The 26,414-nt window shown below is 38.9% G+C and overlaps 1 protein-coding gene across 2 annotated transcripts in view; it reads right to left on the reverse strand.

The window, feature by feature from the left end:
- Positions 1-26,414, reverse strand: part of BMPR1A (bone morphogenetic protein receptor type 1A) — a 166,817-nt gene that overhangs the window by 73,261 nt on the left and 67,142 nt on the right. For both annotated transcript variants that reach the window (XM_010380480.2, XM_030941020.1), the window contains one exon: positions 12,397-12,511. The gene's annotated coding sequence lies outside the window, so the exon portion shown is untranslated. The remainder of the gene's footprint in view (positions 1-12,396; positions 12,512-26,414) is intronic.

The raw sequence follows: 26,414 nt of genomic DNA on the forward strand, positions 1-26,414 counted from the left end.
ATAAATAAATTTAAGCAATAAAAAATAGTAATATATTGCTAAGGGCAATATATTTGGGGAATTAAACCAACCATAAAACCACATAATGCACACTAACAGTTCTTTATAAGTATACTGGCATCTAAAAATGTATCTCTAGATCTTACAGTAACAGCCACTTACTACTGACAGTGCTAGCTCAAGAACTTTGTTCCCAAAAATCACCATCCTTTTGTGATTTCTAGACATCAGAGAACAGAAATTTAGATTCACACTATAAAATGGAGGACCTTAATATACTTAAAACCTCTCTTTCCAAAATATTTCTGGTTTGTTTCATATTTTGAATTAGCTTAAAACTTTCAACTATCATGAATAGTTGAGCACTAAGTTTACTGTTTTTTATATTATGACATAAGAAATCTGATAATAAAAAGCTGTATTCACAATTAAGTCTTTCTCATATTGGTACTAAACAATGTACCCACTTTATGCAAAAAACATGAAAAAGAAGTTTTTATGCCAAAACTTTTCCTGAACATATAAGGGCTGTCTTTAAAAATTATGACCTCAAAAAGGAGAACTTTGGGCCAGGTGTGGTGGCTCATGCCTGCAATCCGTCTCAGCACTTTGGTAGGCTGAAGTAGGAGGATCACTTGAGCCCAGGAGTTCAAGGCTGTGGTGAGCCATGATCTGCCACTGCACTCCAGCCTGGGCAACAGAGCAAGACCCTGTCTCAAAACAACAACAACAACAACAACAAAACTTTGAGCTAAATTAAAGGACTAGTTAGTTCTAAAGACTAGGAAATGTTAAAATGGGTATAAGTAGACAACCTAATGAATTACACCCTCACTGGGCAGAGCTGGCTAGCTTGCAAGCTGGCTAGAAATGCAGAATCCCAGACTGTGCTGAATCAGAATCTTTTAACAAGACCCCCAGGTGACATGCACGTACACTAAATTTGAAAAGCACTAGATAAGACCACCTTTATTTAGCTGCTTAGTCTACCCTATTTAATTTAAGCTTGCTGGAAATATTTACTAATTGAATAATTAACTTTTTTTTTTCTGAAATGGAGTCTTGCTCTGTCACCCAGGCTGGAGTGCGGTGGTGCTGAGTCAGCTCACCGCAACCTCCACTTCCCAGATTCAAGCCATTCTCCTGCCTCAGCCTCCCAAGGAGCTGGAATTACTGGTGTGCACCAGTATGCCTGGCTAATTTTTGTATTTTCAGTAGAGATGGGATTTCACCATGTTAGGCAGGCTGATCTCAAACTCCTGACCTTAAGTGATCCACCCGCCTCGGCCTCCCAAAGTGCTGGGATTACAGGCATGAGCCACTGCACGCGGCCTGAGTAATGAATTTTTTTTAACTTCCTCTCCCCTACTCTCCCCACCCTAAAAGAGAGCAAGATGCTTTCTGGATGCTTCGTAGTATTTACTTACTTACCCAACATATATTTATTGTTCATGCACTGCATTAGCTGCCATAAAGATAAACTATTACTTTTTAAATGGCACAGGAAAACTAATAAAATTCAGATGAGGAAAGGAAAGTTAAACTAATATTTACTGATATAAACTAATATTACTATGAGGATGTGATACATAGGAGCAACATTCCCTGGTGTCTATTATTTGCCAGGCATTGTTCTAGATGCTGCTCAAAATAACTTCCTGCAATCATGAAAGTCTCTATGTTATTCAATAAAGTGGACACTAACCATATGTGACTACTTGGTAGCCAAAATACATGTGGCTAATGACAACCATATTGGATAGTGCAGTTCTAGAAGCTTATACTTACTACCTATTTGATTCACTGACCAATCCTGACAAGCCAGTGTAAATGTGGATCTAAGGCACAGAAGTCACTAGTAGACTATCAAAAATGGTATGACTAGTAACAGAGCACAGAAGCTACAGTTCAAATCCAAAGACATGGGAAAAGAAGATTAATTCCAGGCAATGGGATCAGATAAGCCTTCATCAAAGCGTTGGCATCTAAGCTCACACTTGAATAATGGAAAGATTTCAACATACGAGGACATGAGAGAGGCATTCCAGACTGGGAAATCCAGAGGCAAAAGCACAAAGTCAGAAAAGCATGGTAAAGATAAGGAATAGAGTGAGATCAGTAAGACTGAAAAACAGCTTTACTATATAGTTTTATATTTGGTTTATCTTACCAATTACGATTTTTTCCTAAAGAACAAAGGAATAAAGAATGATTAAGTGTAGGCAGGAATTAATTCATAAGATTCTCAAATACTAGTGTAAAGTAGCCTGAACTTAACAGACAAGTAGAAATCACTGGAGGTTTCAGAGCAAAGAAGTGAGTGCACCATGGTTTAGAAAAATCACTCTTGAAGCGTTACATGGGATGAAAGGGACAGGGTGAGGTAGATAAGCCAAAGGGTAATTACAGTAGTTCACACGAGAAGTAACCATCCCAACCAAGAGGCAATGAGAATAGAGAAGCGGAAGAAAACTATTATAGAGGTGGAGCTGACAGAATTTAGCAACTTCTAGATCTGATAGAAAGTAGAGATGCAGTTGTCATAGGTGGTTCCCAAATTTAAATCCTGGGTTGCTGGAAAGATTACAGACCATCAGGAGACAGAGGTGCAAGAAGCTTTTGAAAATATACAAGTAGCTCTAACTAAGGCTGAGAAAATAGACAAATGTGTTCCTACTGTTTCTAAAACCTCAGAAACAACAGAAAAATGTTTAAAAATAGAAGAATATTATGTGTAACCAAGATGGAAGACTGGCATGGGCACCAAAGGCAGGAAGAAAAGGTAGTATGTTAAAAGCAAAAATTATTAAATATATAACAAAAAAGTGGAGTTAATTTATAAAACTAAAATGCTGCCTCTTTGAAAAGACCCATGAAATATATCTAGAAAGGTCAATATCCCTAGGAAGTCTAAGCACAAAAATAAAGAAGAAACAAATAATATAAAGTACGAGGAGGCCTACCAAAAATAATTACAAATATTCAAGTATAATAATACTAAATAATAATTAACACTTAGAGCTCTATAGGCCAGGCACTGTTCTACATACTTCATATGTTAAATTCTTTAATCTTCACACTAACTTTATGAGACGGATATTCTCATTAGGCATAATTTTATAAGAATAAATCTGAAAATTAAGAATGACTGTATGGACTGGGCGTGGTGGCTCACACCTGTAATCCCAGTACTTTGGGAGGTCAAGGCAGGTGGATCATTGAGGTCGGGAGTTTGAGATCAGCCTGACCAACATGGTGAAACCCCATCTCTACTAAAACTACAAAAATTTAGCCAGGTGTGGTGGCAGGCACCGGTAGTCCCAGCTACTCAGGAGGCTGAGGCAGAATTGCTTGAACCCAGGAGGTGGAGGTTGCAGTGAGCCAAGATGGCACCACTGTACTCCAACTTGGGCAACAGATGGAGACTCTATCTCAAAAAAAAAAAAAAAAAAAAAAAGGTATTACTTTCTAGAAAGATATTAATACCAAAATTAACTCAACAGGGAATGTAATATGCAAACAGACCAATAACCTAAGAAACAGAGGGCCCCAAGATGGCAGTGGGATAGAGGTGAAGGAGGGTGGTAAGGAGGGCAATGGGGTGAAAGGCGGGGAAGAGGGACTGAAAGACTTTGGGGCATGGCGTTTAAAATTTTATATAGGAACTTATTAATAGGCTGCTTACATAATCTTTATACACACACACATACACACGTGTGTGTGTGTGCCTATTTTTAAATAGAGATGGGGTCTCGAACTCCTGGCCTCAAGCAGTTCTCCCACCTTAGCCTCCCAGAGTGTTGGCATTACAGGCATGAGCTGCCGTGCTTGGCCAATATATAATCTTATAAAAATAAAATAATCATTTTAAAAAGAGGCAATGAGGAAAAAGAAAAACAAAAGGGGCAATGAGATGTTCCCTAAACCCTGCCCTATAAAAGACAGAGCAGGGAAGGGAGAAAGAAAAGGAAGGAAGGAAGAATACGTAAGATATAATCAGAGGTTAAACTGGAGTATCTGTGACACCGAGACTGGAAATTACCTTTCACAGTTGAAACTATCAGACAGTAGTGCAAGAGAGAAATTATTAGGCTGGAAGATAAAGTTAGGAATTGAAATGTAGTAACAGAATATGAGGAGATGCTACTGAAAACCTTGTAGCATGCTCTCCCCACTATATCATATGGAGCTGCAAATTCACAAACCATGGTCTGCATCTAAAAGCACCCAAAATGGGCCAGGCGCAGTGGTTCATGTCTATAATCCCATCGCTTTGGAGGCCAAGGCAGGCGGATCACTTGAGGTCAGGAGTTCAAGACCAGCCTGGACAACATTGCGAAACCCCATCTCTACTAAAAACACAAAAATCAGCAGAGAGACAGAGTGAGACTCCACCTCTAAATAAATAAATAAATAAAATTAAAGCACCCAAACTGGAGAGGAATCAAATAAGTAAACTGGAAGTAAATTCACTAAACTTAAATTAAGAAAAAATTAAACTTAAGAGAAGGAAGTCTGAATGGAAGAGAGTGGGACTAAACAGCCTCTTTTTCTGGAGTTGCAGAATAACCCAAAAGCCTGAAAGTGAGGCCCGGATGACATTTCTGAGACCAGGAGTTCTAGGTTTCTCTACAGAAGCAAGTGGGTGTGTGGCTAATTTTTTTGGTGGGGGGGGAAGGGGGGGACAAAGTCTTGCTTTGTCACCCAGGCTGAAGTGCAGTGGCGCAATCTCGGCTCACTGCAACCTCCACCTCCCGGGTTCATGCCATTCTCCTACCTCAGCCTCCCAAGTAGCTGGGATTACAGGTGTGCACCACCACGCCCAGCTGATTTTTGTATTAAAAGGGGCCAAAAAGGAAATAAGAGACCAGAAGCCTGGAGAAGAGGCACGCTGACAGCCCTAAGGAAGGGAATACAGAGTGCCAATCTTTATCTTATATGAATGCCCAACACAAGGCACCTCCCACAGAAGAGGCATTCAACTACACCCCAAGGACAGACAGGATGGCTCGTCAGTGCTGTCAGCCAGCTTCTTCCCAAGGCAGGAGTACCAGGCCCGTCAATGGAGCCTGTGGAGTGGCAGAGAGGAAGGCTCTACGTAGGCCCAACAGCATGGGCTCCTTCTTATGACAGGTGACCTAACTACTGCCACTGCCAAATGCCAACTAACAAGGAGGGTGCAGAACCAACACTCCAGATGCGGGCTTGCCTTCCCTGCCCAGAGAACACCCTACTGCCAGCACAACTGAGGGCTCTTAGAGCATTCTCATGTGAATGTCAAGGATGGAAATAAGAGCTCAGGACCAGCTGTAGTGGTGGAGATTTTAACCCTCTTGTTTTAGATATTTCTTTTAGTGATTATAATCAGTCACCACTCTGCAGGGTCAGTGACAGAGCAGATCTAATGGGGCATGATGGAATCTCACTGGTAAAAGGGGCAGACCACAGCAGGCCCTCATGGTGCTCTGCAGCTCACCCCTCTCCGCACTGTGGCTCTGGTGGGCAGTTCTATGTGACACGCACAGCGTCTGACTCAAGTGGGAGTGGAGGCACTGTTCTGTTTTGTTCCTTGGAGACTTTGCAAACCTAAGGGAGACTGCTCAACAGCATGGAGGTGCAAGCACAGACCTGCCCGAGTTAAAGCTCACAGAGCAACCTTCAATTACCAACAGGTGAAAGTTGGTGCATGCATGTCTCAGGCTCCCTGTCCTTTGGTGGGACAACAGTGAGGAACATTCAGAAGATACCCACAGGGCTGAAGCCCAGTTGCCCACAGTGGGAACTGGATCACCCACTTAATGAAACTTCACTCCCTTCTCTGTCTCACTTTTCCCATTCTCTCACCTCTGCTTTTTGGTTCATCTCCCAAATAACCTATCAGCCGGTAAGTCTTTTTCTCAGGGTCTTCTTTCAAGGGAACACAAACTAAGTGGTAAAGTCAAGATTCAAACTGAAGTCCTCTGGCTACACTGCTGTGCTTTTAAACAGAGTATGCTGCGTCAGGCACTTCGGCTCACTTTGTCAGGCCAAGGTGAGCAGATAACCTAAGGTCAGGTGTTCAAGACCAGCCTGGCTAACATGGCGAAACCCTGTCTCTAGTAAAAATACAAAATTGGTTGAGCATGGTGGCGGGTGCCTGTAATCCCAGCTACTCAGGAGGCTGAGGCAGGAGAATCACTTGAACCCGGGAGACAGCAGTTGCAGTGAGCCAAGATCGTGCCATTGCACTCCAGCCTGGGCAACAAGAGCAAAACTCCGTCTCAAAAAAAAAAAAAAGAAAAGAAAAGAAAAAAGATAATAGTTCAACACAAAGCCTGACTTAAAAAACAAAACACAAATGCCTTCCTTCCTCAATAATGTAATGGCTTCCAGTTTTACACATGTATAATTATAAAACAATTAGTGACTACTTTCAATAGAGAGAGACTGTTTCTAAATATGGCTAAGTTCTAAATCAGTCATCAGTTAAGAGTTGGTAAGAATTTTAATAAATGCATTTTAAAAGCCAGTTTTCTATAATTAACTTACTGCCTTACTACACAATATTTCTCTAATGGACAGTACCATAATAATGTTTATCTGTTAATATGGAACCATCGGATTCTACTTAATGAATTTTTCATAGGTCCCCATTCCTCAAGCAGTACTTCTTTTTTTTTTTTTGAGACGGAGTCTTGCTCTGTGGCCCGGGCTGGAATGCAGTGGCCGGATCTCAGCTCACTGCAAGCTCCACCTGCCGGGTTCATGCCATTCTCCTGCCTCAGCCTCCCGAGTAGCTGGGACTACAGGCGCCCGCCACCTCGCCCGACTAGTTTTTTGTATTTTTTTAGTAGAGACGGGGTTTCACCATGTTAGCCAGGATGGTCTCGATCTCCTGACCTCGTGATCTGCCCGCCTCGGCCTCCCAAAGTGCTGGGATTACAGGCTTGAGCCACCGCGCTCGGCCGCAGTACTTCTATTAAAACGAGATACCATCCTTTGGTAATGGTATCAGAATTATACCTGTAGAAATACTTTAAACATTCTTAAATTTTACTGAATCTTACATAGCATTTAACATGATAGCAAAAGAGATAGAACTATGAACAGACTACTGTTTATTTCCTTAAAAACTGCTTTTGTAAAAGAGGTAATACTTTGCTTTTTTCATAAAATCTCCCTTTGAATATGTTAAGCTGGAAAAAGAATGCGAAAAAAAACTTGTTGCATATAAGCAAATTAAGAGACCAACGGTACAGTAAAACATAAATTTTAACATTTCTCTTCATTTAGAAAAGTAGGATCCAACTTACGTTAGCTATTAATGAGGCCAACATCATCCCCACCATTCAGGCTCAAAACTCGGGTAGCATCATCTCTTTCCAACATCTAGTCACACATCAGTGTCCCTTCTTCTGCCGCAATACCTTTACCATTAAGTCTTTCTTTTCTATTTCCACAATCACCACCCTGATTGAATTCTGATCAACTCAAGCCTAACTATTGCCACTATCTCCTCACTCAGCTCCCTACCTCCTCACTTCATTTCTCTAACGATGTATAGTTTATATATCACTGCTACAGTAATTTCCCTAAAAGAGCTTTCTTCACATCATACTTCCTACCCTTTCTAAGACCTTCACCACATTCCTACAAAAACATTCACTTTCTATCCATCCACTTTTCCAGAAATATCCTTTATCCATGTAAATTTAACTCATCTTTCAAAGCTCAGCTCACATAACCTCCTATGTTCTACCGGTGCTTCTCAGTTACAGGACCCTGAGTAGAAGCAACAATTTACTCCTGTGGCATTCCTCACTTTTGCATGGCAACATTGGTTATCGTTACTTATATTACTTATATACATACCTCGCTAACTGGACTATACACTACCAAGGGTGGGGAGCAGGTTACTTTCTGATTCCTCCTTTGTGACTTGCTGCCACCTAGTTTAATAGGGACCAAAAAAGTAATATCCTGTAGAATAAAAATAAGTGCTTTGGGGGCTTTAGACTAAGAAAAGACATATATTTAGAGTCAAAGCAATACAGATTAGAAAGAACTTTAGGGATGAACTGGCATTTGAGACGTGGTTTTTAAGGTTCATAGGCACTCCACAAGAGAGAGGAAGGGCCAAAAATACGCCGAGAGAAGAGAAAATGCAGGACAATTTCAAAGCACTAGCTGAAGAGTACAGTACATAGGGGAAGAGAAGAAAATTAAACATTTTCTAAACAACCAATGCTTAAACGGGTAAGTTGACCCCCATCTTAAGTTGACAGCTTCATTATTTCTTGCTTGAAACAGTTAAGAATATCCTAACTTGTCTCTCCAGTTTTGGTTTTTCCTTTTTCCAAACTACCATTCATATCACCAATGATATAGTTTGACTGTGTCCCCACCCAAATCTCATCTTGAACTGTAGCTCCCATTATTCCCACATGTTGTGGGAGGGACCCAGTGGGAAATAATTGAATCATGGGGGCAGTTTCCCCTATACTCTTCTCTTGGTAGTGAATACGTCTCACAAGATCTGATGATTTTGTAAGAGGTTTCTCCTTTCACTTGGCTCTCATTCTCTCTGCCTGCTGCCATGTAAGACGTGCCTTTCACCTTCTGCCATGATTGTGAGGCCTCTCTAGCCACGTGGAACTGTAAGTCCATTAAACCTCTTTACTTTATAAATTACCCAGTCTTGGGTATGTCTTTGTCAGCAGCATGAAAACTGACTAATACAACCATCATATTAATTTTAACAAAAAATTATGATCCAAAATATCTTTAAATGTTAAAATTTTTCAATGACTGCCCATTTTTCACAAAATAAAAGTCTAGACTCCTTACCAGGGCATTCAAAATTCTTCATAAGGTCCTTTCCAGCCTTGTCCCTCAAACTCTCTCTCCTATTCTAAATTCAAGCCATACAAAAATTATTCTATCTTCCGTACATTCTATACACTTTCAAGCTCTGCCTCCACCCCGTTCTGGGTTCTGTGCATGAAATTAATTCCCTTGCCTTCTGTGAGTATGGAAAACACTCAAACTATTTTTCCTCTGCCCTCTCACCAAAACAATCAACAGGGAAGACTTTTCTTACCAAATGTGTGAGGGTTTCTCCCCACCAACAAGCAAGCAGACAATTCTGCATCAGACACCAGCTGGAACCTCCAATTCAATTCCGACACTATCCACCTGGAGACAGCACCAGATCCCACAGGTTGAGGGATCAATCCTCAAGGTGGCCCCCACTTCCAATGCCAATGGCAAGCCCAGGTTATTTTACCTGTGCTTCTGACCAACCAGCCATAAATCCAGGTATCCACAAGCCCTTTTTCTCAGGTTCTATTAGTTTGCTAGAGCGACTGACAGAACTCAAGGAAACATTTATGTTTACAGGTTTATTATAGAGGATGTTACAAACAATAGATAAAGAGATGTACAGGGCACCAGAGCCTGCACATGTTCAGCTATCCAGAAGCTCTCTGAACCCAGTTCTTTTGGATTTTTATGGAACGTTCATTCTGTAGGCATGACTAACTAAACTACGGGTCACTGGTGATCAGCTCAACCCTCTGCCCTTCTCCCCTCCCTAAATGTTGGGGGTTGGGGGCGTGGGAACTGAAAGTTCTGATTCTAATCCTGCCTTAGTCTTTCTGCTGACCAGCCCCCAACCTAAAGCTAACCAGCGGGCTGCCATCTACTAGTTAACTCATTAGCATACAAAAAGACATCACTTCAGAGGTTTCAAGGATTTTAAGACTTGAATGCCAGGAAATGGCATCAAAAACCAAATATGTATTTTACAATATTACACTTTCCAGTTTCCATTCGGCAATCTTCTATTCGTCCATCAAGACTCTGCTCAAATATTATCTCTTCTCTGAAGCCTGCCTGACAATTCTCTCCTCTCACAACATTTGTGTAGTCTTTCTAGGTGATGCCAATACACTTTTTTTTTTGACATGGTCACTCGTATTTTTAAATTCTTTTGAAAAATTATAGCTGTATGCAATTATGGGTGTACCATGATGTTATAATTATAATCTATGTATACAGTGTGGAATAATCAAATAAATCTTTTCAATTATAATATAGCACTTCTCAGATTGCACTTAAATAACTGTTTTCATGCTCATCCATCTCTAGACAGACTATTTTTTCAGTATGGCCAGGAACCTGTTTTTATTTAATGTTTTGCATTCTGACCTAACACAATGCCTGGCATACAGTAGGTATTTAATAAATGTTTAAAGGGTGAAAGGAATGGACAGATGAAGGCAAAGCTATGCTATCTTTAAAATTAGAGGAATTTGTCCTTACTCTGGCAGACAGGCAAACTGTCACCGACAATATAAGCAAAATTATCTCTTAAGATAATTTAAGCTGGCAGCAACATGTAAAGTGAAGTACGAGTGAGAAGAAGCACAAGTTGGGAGATCCCTGCAATATTTTCAGTGAAATGTAATGTAAGGACCTAAACTTGGATGGTGAATGGGGATTCGGAAGGAGAGGATTCAAATATTTGTGATACATTAGAGAAGTAAAACTGATAGGACTTCACTTGTGCCTAAGGGTAGGAAGCAAATGATGAGGAATCTGATACAGCACTAAGACTCTGAGCCTGGGTGACAAAGAGGTCCGTTAACAGAAGGAGAAACAGCAGGTGCAGAGCTCATGATGAATGATGCGCTAGATAATAGGAAGTCTGAGGCACTAACCTGAGCCCCCTGTAAACAGCTGAAAATATGGGCTTGAAGCTTAGAGAAAATGCCACAACTGAGATAGGAAGTTGAGAGAGATCATTTTAGAGACAACTGTGGAAATCATGAGACTAGGAAAGACATAAGAAAAAAGATAGAAGAATTTCAAAGATAAAACCTTGGGGAAGGTCATTATTATTTAAAAGTAGGAGGGAAAGGAAAAAAGGTGAAGGAGTAATTAAATAAGTAGAATCAGAAGAGCATACAGTCATGGAAACCAAAAGAACTCAGAAAGAAAAAAATGACCACAGTTCTACCAATCAAACAATATGAAACCTCATAAAAGAATTTGACAGTCACAGTATTTTTCAGAAGAGCTAATCCAGCGGTTTGGCACGGGCAGGAGAAGGGCAAGTGAATGCTGCAAGTATTAACAGAAGCAGCGAGCAAAGCCTGCCACCTCCAGAAGTGTAAGCGTAGACTGCTTCACAAAACTATACACCCTATCTATTTCTTAAAATGTAGATCCCTAATGAATTCAAACCTTTTACCTGATCATTAGTCTCTAAATGGATTTTAAAACAGTAAGCCTGATTTCCCTGTACATACTGTCTTAGGATGGCTTCTTTCCTCCTATTTCTGGCAGCTCCTACCTCTTTAAATTCTATTTCCAAAGATCTATTATTCTAACATGTTAAAAATATTATCCTGGGCTAGGCGTGGTAGCTTATGCCTGTAATCCCAGTACTTTGGGAGGCTGAGGTGGGAGGGTCACTTGAGTCCAGGTGTTCAAGACCAGCCTGAGCAACACAGATGGATAATGAGACCCTGTTTCTATAAAAAAATAAATTAGCTGAGCATGGTGATGTGTGCCTGTAGTCCCAGCTATGTGGGAGACTGCGGCAGGAGGATCGCTTGAGCCCAGGGGGTTGAAACTATGCTCACACCATTGCAGTCCAGCCTGGGTGACAAAACCAAGATCCTGTCTCCAAAAAAAAAATTAAAAAAAAAAAAAAAAAAATCCTGAATTCTAAAAAGCATAAAAACTTCAGAATAACATAAACATTCATTTTTCAATATAATCTCTTCTTTTTTTTTTTTTTTTTTTTTTGAGACAGAGTCTTGCTCTGTTGCCCAGAATGGAGTACAGTGGCGCGATCTCAGCTCACTGCAACCTCTGCATCCTGGGTTCAAGCAACTCACACCTCAGCCTCCCAGGTGGCTGGGATCACGCTTACGTCATCATGACCAGCTAATTTCTGCATTTTTAGTAGAGACAAGGTTTTGCCGTGTTGGCCAGGCTAGTCTCGAACTCCTGGCCTTAAGTGATCCACCTGCCTCAGCCTCCCAAAGTGCTGGGATTACAGGTACATCTGGCCTAATCTTGCATTCTGAACTCTGCCTTGCAAACTTGGGGGGGGGAAAAACATATAAACCATTTAATGCTTATCTTCCAAAAGGAGATTTATAAAAGTAATTAGTAAGAAATAAATACCTTTCACTCCTGAAGAGGTTCAACATTTATGAGGAATATATATTAGAATTATTTATGAACTCATCAGGAAGATGATTAATGAAACTAAAGAAGCTACTATAAAGTGGTGTTACAAAGAAACTGAAGAACGCTCAAATAAAGTTGCAATGTAGAAGGATTATTTTCAACTACTAAAAAATGAGAAATTTCGTATTATTCTAATTATGTTCTTTTCCTTACCTCCAAGATGTGGCTAGATAAAACTGTACTTCCGATTTTCTCCAAACAGCTTTGACCTATGCTTCCATCTCATGAATTCCAAGACAGTATTAAACTGATGCATATTTTCATAAGTCTGTTTAGAAAAAAAAGAACTTATTTAAGACTTAAGGAACACTGTCAGAATAATATATGTAGAAGCAATATTAGAAGTGTTTCACATGTACAACTATACATTTTCAAAGTAAAGTCAACGAAAATTTCTACAGTTTTTAAGAAATCTATCACTTTACCATGTTCCTCAACCTCTGCCCAAGCTTTACATTTGTAAAGTTAGTTCTGTGGGAACAGTACTTCCATATAAATTCCTATCTTAGCTTAAGCTTTACAGGAAAAAAAAAAAAAAAAAATCTCATCTCAATTTGAAAAGAAAAAGAACAGGAACAGCTAGAAGCAGCACCAAAATGTACATTTCTACAATATTCAGATTCCTACTTAGACAAAAATATATTGGACCATCTAGCTAATATCACTTTTTTCTACTTTTTTATTATAAAGTCTCATAACCAGTTTTAATTTCAGCCACAATTCTACCTAGAACATTAACTAGGACTTGTGAGGGTGAAGAATTAATTGCACTGGTTAAGCTAAGTCTGTGGAATAGGTCTAAACTACCGTATATTAGTACTGCCATTAACACCTTACCCTTTAAGGGGCAAGCATTCATAAATCTAAAAGATAGAAACTATTAAATTTAACTCTTTTTTTTTTTTTGAGACAGGGTCTCGTTCTGTCACCCCCGCTGGAGTGCAGTGGCACAATCTTAGCTCACTGCGACCTCCGCCTCCTGGGTTCAAGTGATTAAAAAGATTTTTAAAGATATGTCTGCTATTTACTTAGCGATCTTAAAAATAATCTCATTCAATCTTTTAACAGAAACTTCAAATAGCAAAGTATTCTGTTTCGTATTTTAAAAGCTGTATGAACATTGCCTATGCCCCACTGCAAGGTCAAATACCTTGTCTTCAAGTCCATTTAGAAGTATCACTTGTGTCACACTGAGGTTTAGCAGTCTTGGCAATAATGACTAAATTCATGTAAACGACGGCAACCTGAAACGGTCTAGCATATCAGGTAGCAGTCTTTCTTAAAGACAAGAGTCTCCACTCAGCAGACAGGCTGCTGTATCTTTCATGGTCTGGCTAAAGACAGCCTGACCCTGAATGCAATTAGCAATGCTTTGTCTGCATTCAGGAGCCTTTAAGTCTTCTCAATGCACTAGTTACCCACAACTTAGCCAGGTCTCTAACATTTTTCAGAGTCCTCATATGACTATAAAACACTCAGGCTGTCCCTCAGAGAAATGAGGGAAGGCAAAAATAAAGAGTTGGTGTTTCGTGTTCTTCTGAAATGCTCATAATCTTTAATTTCCCTTTTACTAATCAATCAAGAAAAGAAATGCTGGCCAGGCACAGCAGCTCATGCCTGTAATCCCAGCACTTTGGGAGGCTGAGACGGGCAGATCACCTGAGGTCAGGAGTTTGAGACCAGCCTGACCAACGTGGAGAAACCCTGTCTCTACTAAAAATACAAAAATTAGGCACATGTGGTGGCACATGCCTGTAATCCCAGCTACTCTGGAGGCTGAGACAGAAGAATCACTTGAACCGGGGAGGCAGAGGTTGCAGTGAGCTGAGATAGCGCCACTGCACTCCAGCCTGGGCAACAAGAGTGAAAAACTCCCTCTCAAAAAAAAAAAAAAAAAGAAGAAGAAGAAGAAATGCACTGTTTCCATTTTAGAAATGGCATAGGGAGATTTTCCCCCAAAGCCATTCTTTGGCAACTGCTCCATTCCTCCCTAAGGGTATGGAAGAGAGAGGAGGCAATCACTGTATTAAACAAAGTTCAAACTAATTTATCCCCAAAAAGTAAAAACAGTCCATCAAAGTGTCTGTTTTAAAAATATATGGCCTGGCCGGGTACGGTGGCTCATGCCTATAATCCCAGCACTTTGGGAGGCCAAGGTGAGTGGAACACTTGAGGTCAGGAGTTCAAGACCAGCCTGACCACACAAACACACACACAACATATATATACATACATATATTCATATATATATAGCCTGATTCTAATTCTACCAGATATTTCCAATGTATCAAATTATAAAATTAACATGTAAACTTACCAACTATTGTTTATTACAGCACTATTTACTAAAACATTGTTTCCTTGGCTAAAAAGTTTTAGGTTTCAGGCTGAATCTAAAGTTTAAAAAATAGAGAATAACATAACCAAAAGAGCTTTCAAACACCCCATCTTCAAAGTCCAGACCCCAGATGATCTGTTCTTCCCTGTTTTCTCACATGTACAAACACTCAACATAAACTTCAGAAAATCTTTTCTTCTTTTTCTTTTTGAGACGGAGTCTGGCTCCGTTGCCCAGGCTGGAGTGTGGTGGCACAATCACAGCTCACTGCAGCCTCCACCACCTGGGCTCAAAGAATCCTCCCACCTCAGCCTCCCGAGTAGCTGGGACTACAGGTACGTACCACCATGCCCAACTAATTTTTATATTTTTTGTAGAGATGGGGTTTCGCCATGTTGTCCAGGCTGGTGTCAAACTCCTTAAGGAATCCTCCCACCTCAGTCCCCCGAGTAGCTGGGGCTACAGGCGAACACTACCACACCCGGCTTATTTTTATATTTTTTGTAGAGACGGGGTCTCGTCATGTCAGCCAGCCTGGTTTCGAACTCCTGACCTCAAGTGATCCACCTGTCTCAGCCTCCCAAAGTGCTTAGATTACAGGCGTGAGCCACTGTGCCCGGCCTAGAAAACCTTTCCTAAAGACTGAATTTAAGTCCCGCATATGTATCCCAGAACTAATAACATAACATAACATAACATAACATAACATAACATAACATAACATAACATAACATTAGACTAGCTCAGGAAAATCAAGTAAGATTTGACTTCATTACTCAGAGGTAAACAAAAGACACAGGAAAGGATATGCTCCACAGTACAGATCTGCAAGTCACTTTGTACACAATGGAAGTTGTGTGAATAAAGTAAAGGTTAGGACCTTTGCAATATAGTGCTATAGTCCTATAAGCACAAATCTATAAATATGTATACACATAAAAATAGGACGTACATGGGCAAAATGTTCCAAACAACTTTAATCACTTAGCTTACTGGGTAATTTACCACAGCCTTTTAACACTATGAACTTGTGGTTCAACAACCACCAGGGGTGTTAGTCAAAACAAAACGCAAGTCATTTTTTCAAAGATTTTGTGTCTGAAATTTCTAAGACTATTAGTTGTAGAAAACACATTAAGAAGAAGGTAATTCTTTAGAAAAAACATATCCAAGCTTCTTAATGACATGGAAAAAATGAAAATCAAACATTTCTAAATATATTCTAACATTCATAATTCAGAGCTAACATCAAAAATTTCCTGAACATTAATAATTATTTGTAAACAAACACAAAAAGTTCATTTTAATCCCACATTTCCCTTATAAAACATCTTTTCTTGTCATCAGAATGCACATATCCATCTTGGTTTTCAAAATTATTAAAATGGTTCAGTCTTAAACCAACAAGATACTTTATTTAAAGCTCACTACCCATGCAGAATCCAAGGACAAGCACTGATTATGGATATCATAACAGTTATCTATAAGGTTTCAGAATGTCACTCACTAATTTCTATTATTAGTATGATTTGCTTTATAGAAAATAATAGTTTAAATATTCTTTTAGTCAATCTAGGCCAAAACACTTTTTTGTTTTGTTTTGTTTTTTGATACAGAGTCTTGCTTGTCACCCAGACTAGAGTGGCACGATCTCGGCTCACTGTAACCTCTGCCTCCTGGGTTCAGGCCATTCTCCTGCCTCAGTCTCCCCAGTAGCTGGGATTACAAGCGCGCGCCACCATGCCCAGCTAATTTTTGTATTTTAGTAGAGATGGGGTTTCACCATGTTGGACAGGCTGGTCTTGAACTCCTGACCTCATGATCCGCTCGCCTCAGCCTCCCAAAGTGCTGGGATTACAGGCATGAGCCACCATGCCTGGACACTTGTGTTTTTTTGTTTGTTTTCTTTTTAAAGACAGGGTCTCACTCTGTCACTCAGGCTAGAGTGCAGTGGCACGATCATGCCTCTCAAGTAGCCAGCACGTACGGCCATGCCCTAAGCCAAAATTTAAGATTAACTTTGAGCTTGTACCAGATATCAAGATGTAATGGAATTCTTAGAATTCGGTGGAATCAACAACACTGATTGCACATTTTTTCCTTTGGCTACTCCAAATCCCCTCTTCCCTATCATTTCTCCTCCCTTCTCAGCACCCAGAAAAAGTACCCCATGCACTGTACAAATACTGCAAACATGATAGCTGCATTCATATGACCATTAAAAACAAAAAGCCAAATTACAAAACAATCTACATTTTACAAACATTTCAGTCAGGTTCTTAAACTAAAGATATTACTGTTACTTTGGTATGTTAACCAGAAAACGCAAACATTATGCTCCAGAAAAACATAATGTGGTTTCAGCTTTAAATAACTCAAATGAACAGTTAATTTAGGCTAGTATACCATGCACTCCTATAATAAACATGTAACCATCTAACTAGAAAGGGAGGATCAACTCATGAATGGGTTGTGTTCTAAATTTCCAAAAGTTCATTTATAAATTGAATATAAGTCTGACTTTGAAACTCGCGATGCCTTTACTCATAAAAAGCAGTTGTGCTAAATTCATAGTCCAAAGGAACTTTAGTGTACAAATCTATCATAGCACTCTTCTGTTTAAGCTTATATCTATGTCAAACTACAAGTTTCTTATTCACTTCTGTATCCTAGAATCTGGCACAGTGAATGACAGAGTGTAGGATTTTGGCAAGTATTTGCTGTTGTGAAGTATTGAATAGTAACAACTAAGTGATATAAAACTGGGTTGCATGGAAAATCTAACCTATCTCAACTACAGAAGAGAATCAAAAGGCAAGAGGAAAAGGATTCTTCCAGAAGAGACAACAGTAAAAGATACTTGGGCTAGAAAGCTGCAGTCTGAACCAGCTGTGACAATTTCCATTCCCCTTGCCAGTGGGTAGTCTGGTAATACATATCTAATGCAATTCTGGCCAAGAAGACAAGAAAGTAAGTTTGCTAGGGAGCTTTTAGGAAAGGTTTTCTTGGCTGATGAAAAAAGACCCAGGCAAAAACACATGCTCCCAGTCTTTTCGCATACAATTCTGGGTTTGAATGTGTAAACAAGAACTGGACCATGAGGACAACCCAACAGATCAAGAACAGTGTCAGCATTAAAAGATAGAAAGAACCTGAGGTCCTTGGTGATGCTGTCATGCCTGAATGAATTAATCCTAGAATCATCTTAACGTGGATCTTTTCATATTAAATTATTTTACTGTTTAAACAACTTGCCACAAGTAACTCAGCAGATAGGGTGACTTAGGAACAGATACATCATTTACTTTCATGAATTTAGTTGTTCCCTACACAATGTAAACTCCCCTAAATTTATACCTCAGGCCAGATCCTTCTTTTGAACTAGATACATGTTTCCAAACACTCTATTAAATGTTTATTCCAGTGGCACACCAAGAGAACAAGATCAATATAAAAGCCATCATCCACCAACACAAAATCTGTTCATGTACCTGTAGTCACTTTTTGGCTAATGGCAGCACCATTAGTCAAGAAGAACCCAATTGCCAAAGTTTAAAATCCTGGGATCACAAGCCCCACTTCCCTCTGCTTCATCTATTATACTCAGGAGTTACTAAATGCTGCTCATTCTAACGCTGATACACGTACCTTTAAAATGTCTCCCCATCTCTATACATGCTGTCTGACATAGGCTCTCATCTTTCATGTAGTTCACCTCCATTCTTACCTCTATCTACTGGACTCATGTTTCTAAAATATAACTGCTTCATGAAAAGATTATAAACATCCTGTCATTAGGAAGATGCAAGTTAAAACTACAAAGAGACACACTATATACCCATTAGAATGGCCATAATCAAAAAGACAATACCAAGCGGTGATGAGCATCTGGAGAAGCTGGAACCCTCATACATTGCTGACGGGACTGTAAAATGATGCAGTCACTTTGGAGAATAGTCTGTAAATTTTTTTTTCTTTGTTGTTTTAGAGGTGAGGTCTCACTCTGTTGTCCAGGCTAGAGTGCAGTAGCGCAATCATGGCTCACTTCAGCCTTGACCTCTTGACTCTCGAGCTCAAGCAATCCTCCCGCCTCAGCCTCCCAAGTCACTGGAATTATAAGCGTGAGCTACCGTGCCCTAATTTCTTAGTTATATATAAACATAAACTAATCACAAGATCCAAAATTTCCTCTTCCCGAGAGAAATATGTGCCCACACAAAGATTTATCTACAAATGTTCACAGCGGCTTTGTTAATAATAACCAAACACTGGAAACAATCCAAACATCCATCAACTGCTGAGCATATAAGGTGTGGCATCACCACAGAATGGAATGCCATCAGGCAATAAAAAGGCAGAAAATACTGATACACATTACAGCATACATGAGCCTCAAAGACACGCTAGGTGAAAGAAGCCAATGTAAAAGTACTGCATACTACGTTTCCAATGCATATGAAATGTTGGGGAAAAGCAAATTTAGAGACAGAAAACAAGCAGTGGTTGCCTAGGTGAGGAGGTAGAAGAGGGTAATTGTGGGAGGTGATAAAGTGTCACAGCACAAAAATTTACTGAACTTAAAAAATTTAAGTGTGCCTACATTTTTTTCAATTATTTCTAATTATGTACAAAATGAAGTCCAAATTCTTTAGGACATTCACAGACTGCTATAATCTGCTTTCAATCTATTTAACCTAACATGCCTTACCCTTCTGCTACAATCTCTACCCAGCAGCTTCCTGATGACTGTATTAAACTATGGATTTGCTATTTCCTAAATATGCCACCCTATGCAGTGCTGGTCCCTTTCTTCACACTTGCAATTCTATTTCAAAACTCAGTGTTCTTATATTTTCCCAAGTGAACTTCCATTTGTCCTCACGAAGACCCACCTCAAGTATCCCTTCCCTTGTTTTAATCCTCCACACTCCTTTGTTACTTGTTCCACAGGATTTTAGTAATAACACACTGTGTGCTTATCACAGTGAACCATGATTACCTACTTATAGGTATATCATGTTTACAAAAAACTCGAGTATAGTATTTTACCAGTGCTTGCGTCCCTAGTGTCTGATACACAGTACAGTGCCTGGTCTATAGGAGGTGATCAATACACTTCTAAATAAGTTAATGATGAATGGCATTGAAGAGAAAAATCCAAAAGTAGGTAAAATGAGCTATGCACCAAAAAGACACTTGTACAAGGATGATTAGTGTCACTATTTTTTTGTTTGAGTCAGGGTCTTGCTCTGTCACCTAAGCTGGAGTGCAGTGGTGTGATCCTAATTCCCTGCAACCTCAACCTACTGGGCTCAAGTGATCCTCCCACCTCAGCCTCCAAAGTAGCTGGGACTACAGGCAAGTGCCACCAAGCCTGGATAATTTTTTGTTTGTTTGTAGAAATGAGGTCTCTGTATGTTGCCCAGGCGGGTCTCGAACTCCTGGGCTCAAGTGATCCTTCTGCCTTGGCTTCCCAGAGTGCTGGGATTACAGGCCTAAGCCACTGTACCTGGTGCCACTGTTATATAAGAAAGAGAAACAGGAATTTACCCAATGTCAAATAAATGTTTATTAGAATAGGATCAATTAAGCAGCCACAGTAAACACTATATAGTGTTTTAAAAGAATGAGATATATATCTATTTGTATAGACATAAAAAGGCATCCCAATATCGAAGAAAAAACACAACTATAAAATAAGTTAATCCTCCACTATTTAGAAAAGAAAACAAAACTGTACACACAGGTGCTCGCATGCGTACATCTGTGCATCCTGTATAAGGAAGGTGCAGGGCTGAAGGGTACACACGCAGCTGTACTGGTGTAAGGCGAAAACAACCTTAATTGCCAATCAACTGACAAATGGCTAAACAAAATGTGGTCTTATCCATGCAGTGGAACATTATTCAACCATAAAAATAAATGAAGCCATTAAAAAAAAACTGGTTCATGATACAACACGGATAAGGCCTGAATATACGGTAAGTGAAAGAAGCCACACATATGATTCCATTTATGGGAAATATTCAGAATAGGCAACTCCACAGAGACCGAGAGTAAATTCATGGCCATCTGGGGCTGGAGAGTGGGGAATGGGGAATGGGGAATGACACCAAAAATATGATCCATGAAAGAAAAAAAAACACGATAAACTGAACTTCAACAAAATTAAAAATGTTTGTACAATATATCTGACAAAAGCCTCATCTAGGATATATAAAGAAATCTCAAAGCTCAACAACTGAAAAAAATTTCAACTAGAAAATGGGCAAAAAATATAAAGAGACATTTTATTGAAGAGGATACACAGCCGGCAAATACGCACATGAAAAGATATGGTCAACATTACTAGACATCAGGGAAATGCAAACCAAACTATGCTGCAACCATCGCTGCACACCTATTGGCACAGCTAAAATATAAAAATAGTGACAATACCAAATGTGGACACGAATGTGAAGAAACTGGATCTCTCATATATTGCCAGCGAGCATGTAAAATGGCACAGCTACTTACATGGTAAGCCACCAACTGTACAGCCTTGGGCTCTGGCAAAGATTCTTTGCTTGGTCAAATCAGCCAGACTCCTGAACTTTCTCCCAGGCCTATCTGTGTACTTCCTTGTAAATTCCTGTTTTAGCAAAGAACCCTCCTAAGCCAGATTAGCAAACCTCCCATCATTTTATCTGATTACCCTCTTCATCTTCTGCCACCCTCCAGCTGATGTCTGATCACCTTGACCTGTCTTTAGCAAGAAAGAATCCTGTTAAGGTCAGTTTAGGCAGAAAACCCTTACACCTGACGTTTCCTCTTCAGAATTTTTCCATCCACTGGCCCTCACCCAGCTCCTTGGCTACAAATTCCCACTTGCCCATGCTACATCCAGCACTGAGGCCACACTCTCTACCCACCCATTGTAAGACACTCTTGCAGTGGTTCCTACACTTACAGGGATGATCCTGAATAACGCCTTCCTTACCATGCTTTAACAAGTGTCACTGAATAATTTCTTTTCTTCAACAGCACCTCTCCCAAAGAAATAAAAATTTATATCCACACAAAAAACTGAACATGAATGTTCATAGCTGCTTTACTGTTAAAAGCCAAAAACTAGGGGAAAAGATTATCCTTCAAAAGGTGAACGGTTAAACAAACCATGGAATCCTACTCAGCAATAAAAAGGAAAGAACTGTTGATTCACACAACTTGGATAGATCTCAAGGAATTGGGCCAAGTGAAAATAAGCTAATTTAAAAAGGTCACATACTATGTGATTCCATTTATTAACATCCTCGAAATGTCAACATCATAGAGATGAAAAGCAGATTACTGGCTGCCATGGGGCAGGTGTGTGCAGCATAAGGGAGATCTTGGTGGTGGTAGCATTTGTGTCTTGATGCCATGGTGGTTCACAAATCAACTACATATATGTTTAAACAGCACAGCACTAAACACACAAAATGTACCAATGTCAATTTCTAGTTTAATGTTGTGCTCTGGGTACCAAGAAGTAACCACTAAGGGAAAGGTGAAGGGCACAAGGGACCTCTCCTTACTGTTTTTTTGCAATTTCCTATAAATCTATACTTATTTCAAATTTAAAATTTTAAAGAACCTACTTTGAATAGTAAAATAACTGTTCAAGGACTATACGAGATACAATATTTCTTTGAAATTATCTTTCTTTTATGTAGGTGTGAGTGTATATATATATATGTGTGTGTACATACAAGTTTATTTTTTGGAAAGCAAAGAAGAAAAAAATCACCTAGGAAATTTCAATTCTGCCAAGGTTTCCAGTTTCCTAGAAACAAAACAGCAGTCCCGGGTCGACTTCTGGGTGCTCAGTCTGAAGTTGGGAAAGGGCCCTTTCCCTCCGTATCCCTCCTGCTCTGGCTCAGTGAAGGGGTGACTATTCCGAGAGGAGTGCCAATCTGTTCTAGGGGTGGCACCTGCAACAGAATGAACCCCAGATAATCACCCAGCTCTATGTTCTTTTGCAATTTATCCTTCCCAACAATGAAGCATAAAAACACTTCCACATTCTCATTTTTGCTCTACAACTTATGAACCTAATAAGACATTTATTTTTTGATAACACCCTCTTTCCTTTTCCAAGTAAATCCAATTCAGCCAGTAGAGAAATATATTGTATATCAACTGTTTTTTTTTTCTACAGAGCTTTTGAGAAAGTATCAATAGACCATTTGTTTTATTAGCTAATAGGTAAATGTCCCATGGAACAAGCTTCCCAGAATAATTTCACCACATAAAACAGTTAAATTTCTACTGTTAAGTCAGGAATTATCAGGGAGTGATTCTAGATTTAGCAGTTCACCAGATCTGCTAAAATGTGCATGATTAGACTCTCTCAACATATAAAGAAATTCAGAATTGACATTATGAATGCCAGAGTTATGCTACAATACAGTGAAATCATCAGGGACTATTAATACATGCTGCTATTTGTTTCAGATCTAAATAATCACGAAAGAGTGTTGTGTTTTTTTACTTACTTACTGGTTTATTTGTTTTAGCTTGCACCCATCTTTCTGTTACGTTTTCTCCCCTTTGCGAACCACTACCTGGAATGCATACTTGCTAAGAGCATCACCCTCTACCCACTTCTTTATGTCATCCCTGGAAAACAGCAAACTAGCTTAATGTAGTTCTGTGGTTCAAGGTCCAGAAAAATAAAAAGGTTGCATATGATGGATGGCCTGAGACTGAAGATATAAAAACTGAACACATCTTCTATTACGATCAAGTAATTGTTGTCCCATGATATTTCAATTTTTTTCTTTAAAGGCCACTTTAAGGAGAAGGGAAAGATGACACACCTGAATGAGTAAACCCACAAATAAACAAAGATGGGTGGAGCTAAAAAAGTAAACACATCTCAAATGCCTACTTAACATTTCTAACTAAATAGGCTAAAACTCAAAACACAAGAAATGTAACTCACTATCTCACTTGTCCATCCTCTCACAAACTTGCTCCTCTTGAACTCATTTGGTTTATTCCACAACTGTGTAAAAGAAGACATTCTGCCATACCTAGTAAAGCTGATGGTGTACACACCCAAGACTCAACCATTCCAGGTCTATGTATATAACCTAGAGAACCTTTTGTACTTAGCTACCACGAACCACGCAAAAGAATATTTAAAGCAGTTTTTTCCATACCAAAAACTAGGTGAAACCCAAGTGTAAAGCAACAGTAAAATGGATTGTGGTATATTCATGAAATATTCCATATTCCAATAATTTGGATTATATCACCTAATAATGAAAATTAATGAACCTCAGCTAAGAATGTCAACATAAATGACATCTCAAAATTGTAATGTTAAATAAAAAAATCAAGTCCAAGAAGAATACATACAGAATAATTCCATTCGTATAAAGCTCAAAAACAAGAAAATTAAAAAAAAAAAAAAAAAAGTATGTTAAAGAGACAACACAAATGTGGTAAAACTTAAGAAAAAACTAAGGGAATGGCATCAAACTTAGAAGGATGGTTACCTCTGGGAAGGGAGGAGTAACTGTCTTAAGGGATGAAGGAGTTCAAAGTTGCTGTTACATTTCTTAAGACAGAAGGTTGGGCCAGAGTTATTCATGTATTATTATTATTGTTGTTTAAAATGGATATATACATTACAGATAGATAGAAAGATAGGTAGATAGATCCTTGTAAAATTAAACCTATCTGGAGCAGATACGGTTAAATGTTAATATTTTAACAATTTAAAAGATTTTTTAAAATTTAAATGTATGCCCACATTACATAAATGTCTATTACAGCACTTTCTATAATTTTGGAATATAACATACTAACAAAATTAAGAGTAAACTACAAAATTCTATTTTGAAATTTAAGGACACAGTATCACAAATCTTTAACAGCAGTATATTAAAACAAATACTGAACTATTATACAGCAGAAAAAACAACATGTAAAAAAAGTTACTTCTCCTCCTAATGTAATATAATGGAAAATTAATGCCATCTATATAGTATATTCATTCCAAAATATTTTTATTTTAATCTAGGCAAGAAATATAATCAGCAAATTGTGGGATCGCTTATATAAGAAAAGAAAAAACATCATGAGATTTCATAAAAGACCACTGCCGAGTGGTGGCTTATCCTAAAGTAAAGGAAACTAAAGAACTATGACAGCCAAAAGGGTGTGTGTGTGTGTGTGTATTTCCTTGATTGGTTTCTGGATCAAATATAGATATATTTAGCTCTCTATAGATATAGATACATTTTTTCCCTCAGTTCTGGATCAAAAATTAAAACATCTATAAAGAACTGTTCTGGGGGAGAAAATAAATGAAATTTAAATAGGGATCATATGTTAGATAATACTGCATTAATACCGAATCTCTTAAGCATGATAATGTAACTCCTCAGCAAGACAACCCTGTTCTTAGGATACATGTGCTAAAATGTTTAGGAGTTAAATGTCAAGATGTTTGCAGGTTACTTTCAAATGGCTCAGGGGAATTAAAAAAGTATGTATGTCTTCATAAACAGAGAGAAAGAGAAAGCAAATGAGCCAAATGTTAGCAAGTGAGCAGCTGAGTTAGTGAAAGACCCAACGGTGTTCACTATTCATTCAATTTTTCTATCAATTTATAAATTTTTAACAATTTGCAGAAAATAAATATTTCATTCTTTAGTTATGGGTAGTAATTTTACCACAAAGCTTAATAAACAGTGTTAGTATGACAGAGCTTATTAAAATCAAATATTAACACATTTACAAGCAAGTCTCAAAGATCTTTCCTCCATCAGTAATTTCAAAGCTTTTTTCTGGAAATTGTGAATTACAAGTTGAATGAAAGGCCAGGCACGATGGCTCACACCTGTGATCCCAGTACTTCGGGCAACTGAAGCAGGAGGATCACTTGAGACCGTGAGTTCAAGACCAGTCTGGGCAACATAGCAAGACCACATCTCCACAAAAAAATGTTAAGTTTAGCCAAGTATGGTGGCACGTGCCTGTAGCCCCAATTACTCAGGAGGCTGAGGTGCAAGGATCACTTGAGCCTGGGAAGTTGAGGCTGCAGTAAGCCATGACTGCATCACTACACTCCAGCCTGGGCAACAGGGCAAGACCCTGTCTCAAAAAAAAAAAAGTTGAATGAAAAATAATTTTTGCTTAAAAGGTCAAAAGATTATGTCTGTGCTTCAGAAACAATATCATAAGCAATTTGAGGGCAAGGACGTTTATTTTGGCAATTCAATTATACTATATACAATTCACAAAGATTTTTACACTGCTAAAATAGATAAAACCATACTAATACATTAGAATGGGATTTCTTGGCTGGATGCTGGTGGCTAACCCTGTAATCCTAGCACTTTCAGAGGCTGAGGTGGGAAGATCGCTTGAGCCCAGGAGGTTGAGGCTACAGTGAACTATGATCGTGCCATTGCACTCCAGCCTAGGAAACAGAATGAGCCCCTGTCTCAAAACAAACAAACAAAAAGCAAGGGAAAAAATGTCATTTCTAAATGTCCTATTATTTCTAATATATTTAGAAAATAACATTTCTAAATGTCCTATTATTAATAGTGTATGTTAAAATTTATTTCTCAAAATAGATTTATTTCCTAATGATGCATACTCTAAGATTGTATTTACAATATTTTTCAGGATTGCTAAGCAGGTAGTAAGGGTGGAATCAATTCCTTTATGTGGACAAAGTTTCCTGAAAAACTAATTACATTTCATAGAAAACGATAACCATCTGTTCCCTTAAGGATGTACGGGTCATGTCAGAATGGAGTCCAATTAAACAGTCAAGTAATACTTAATTGTT

This window comes from Rhinopithecus roxellana, chromosome 11 (assembly GCF_007565055.1).
Source record: "Rhinopithecus roxellana isolate Shanxi Qingling chromosome 11, ASM756505v1, whole genome shotgun sequence".
NCBI lineage: Eukaryota > Metazoa > Chordata > Mammalia > Primates > Cercopithecidae > Rhinopithecus > Rhinopithecus roxellana.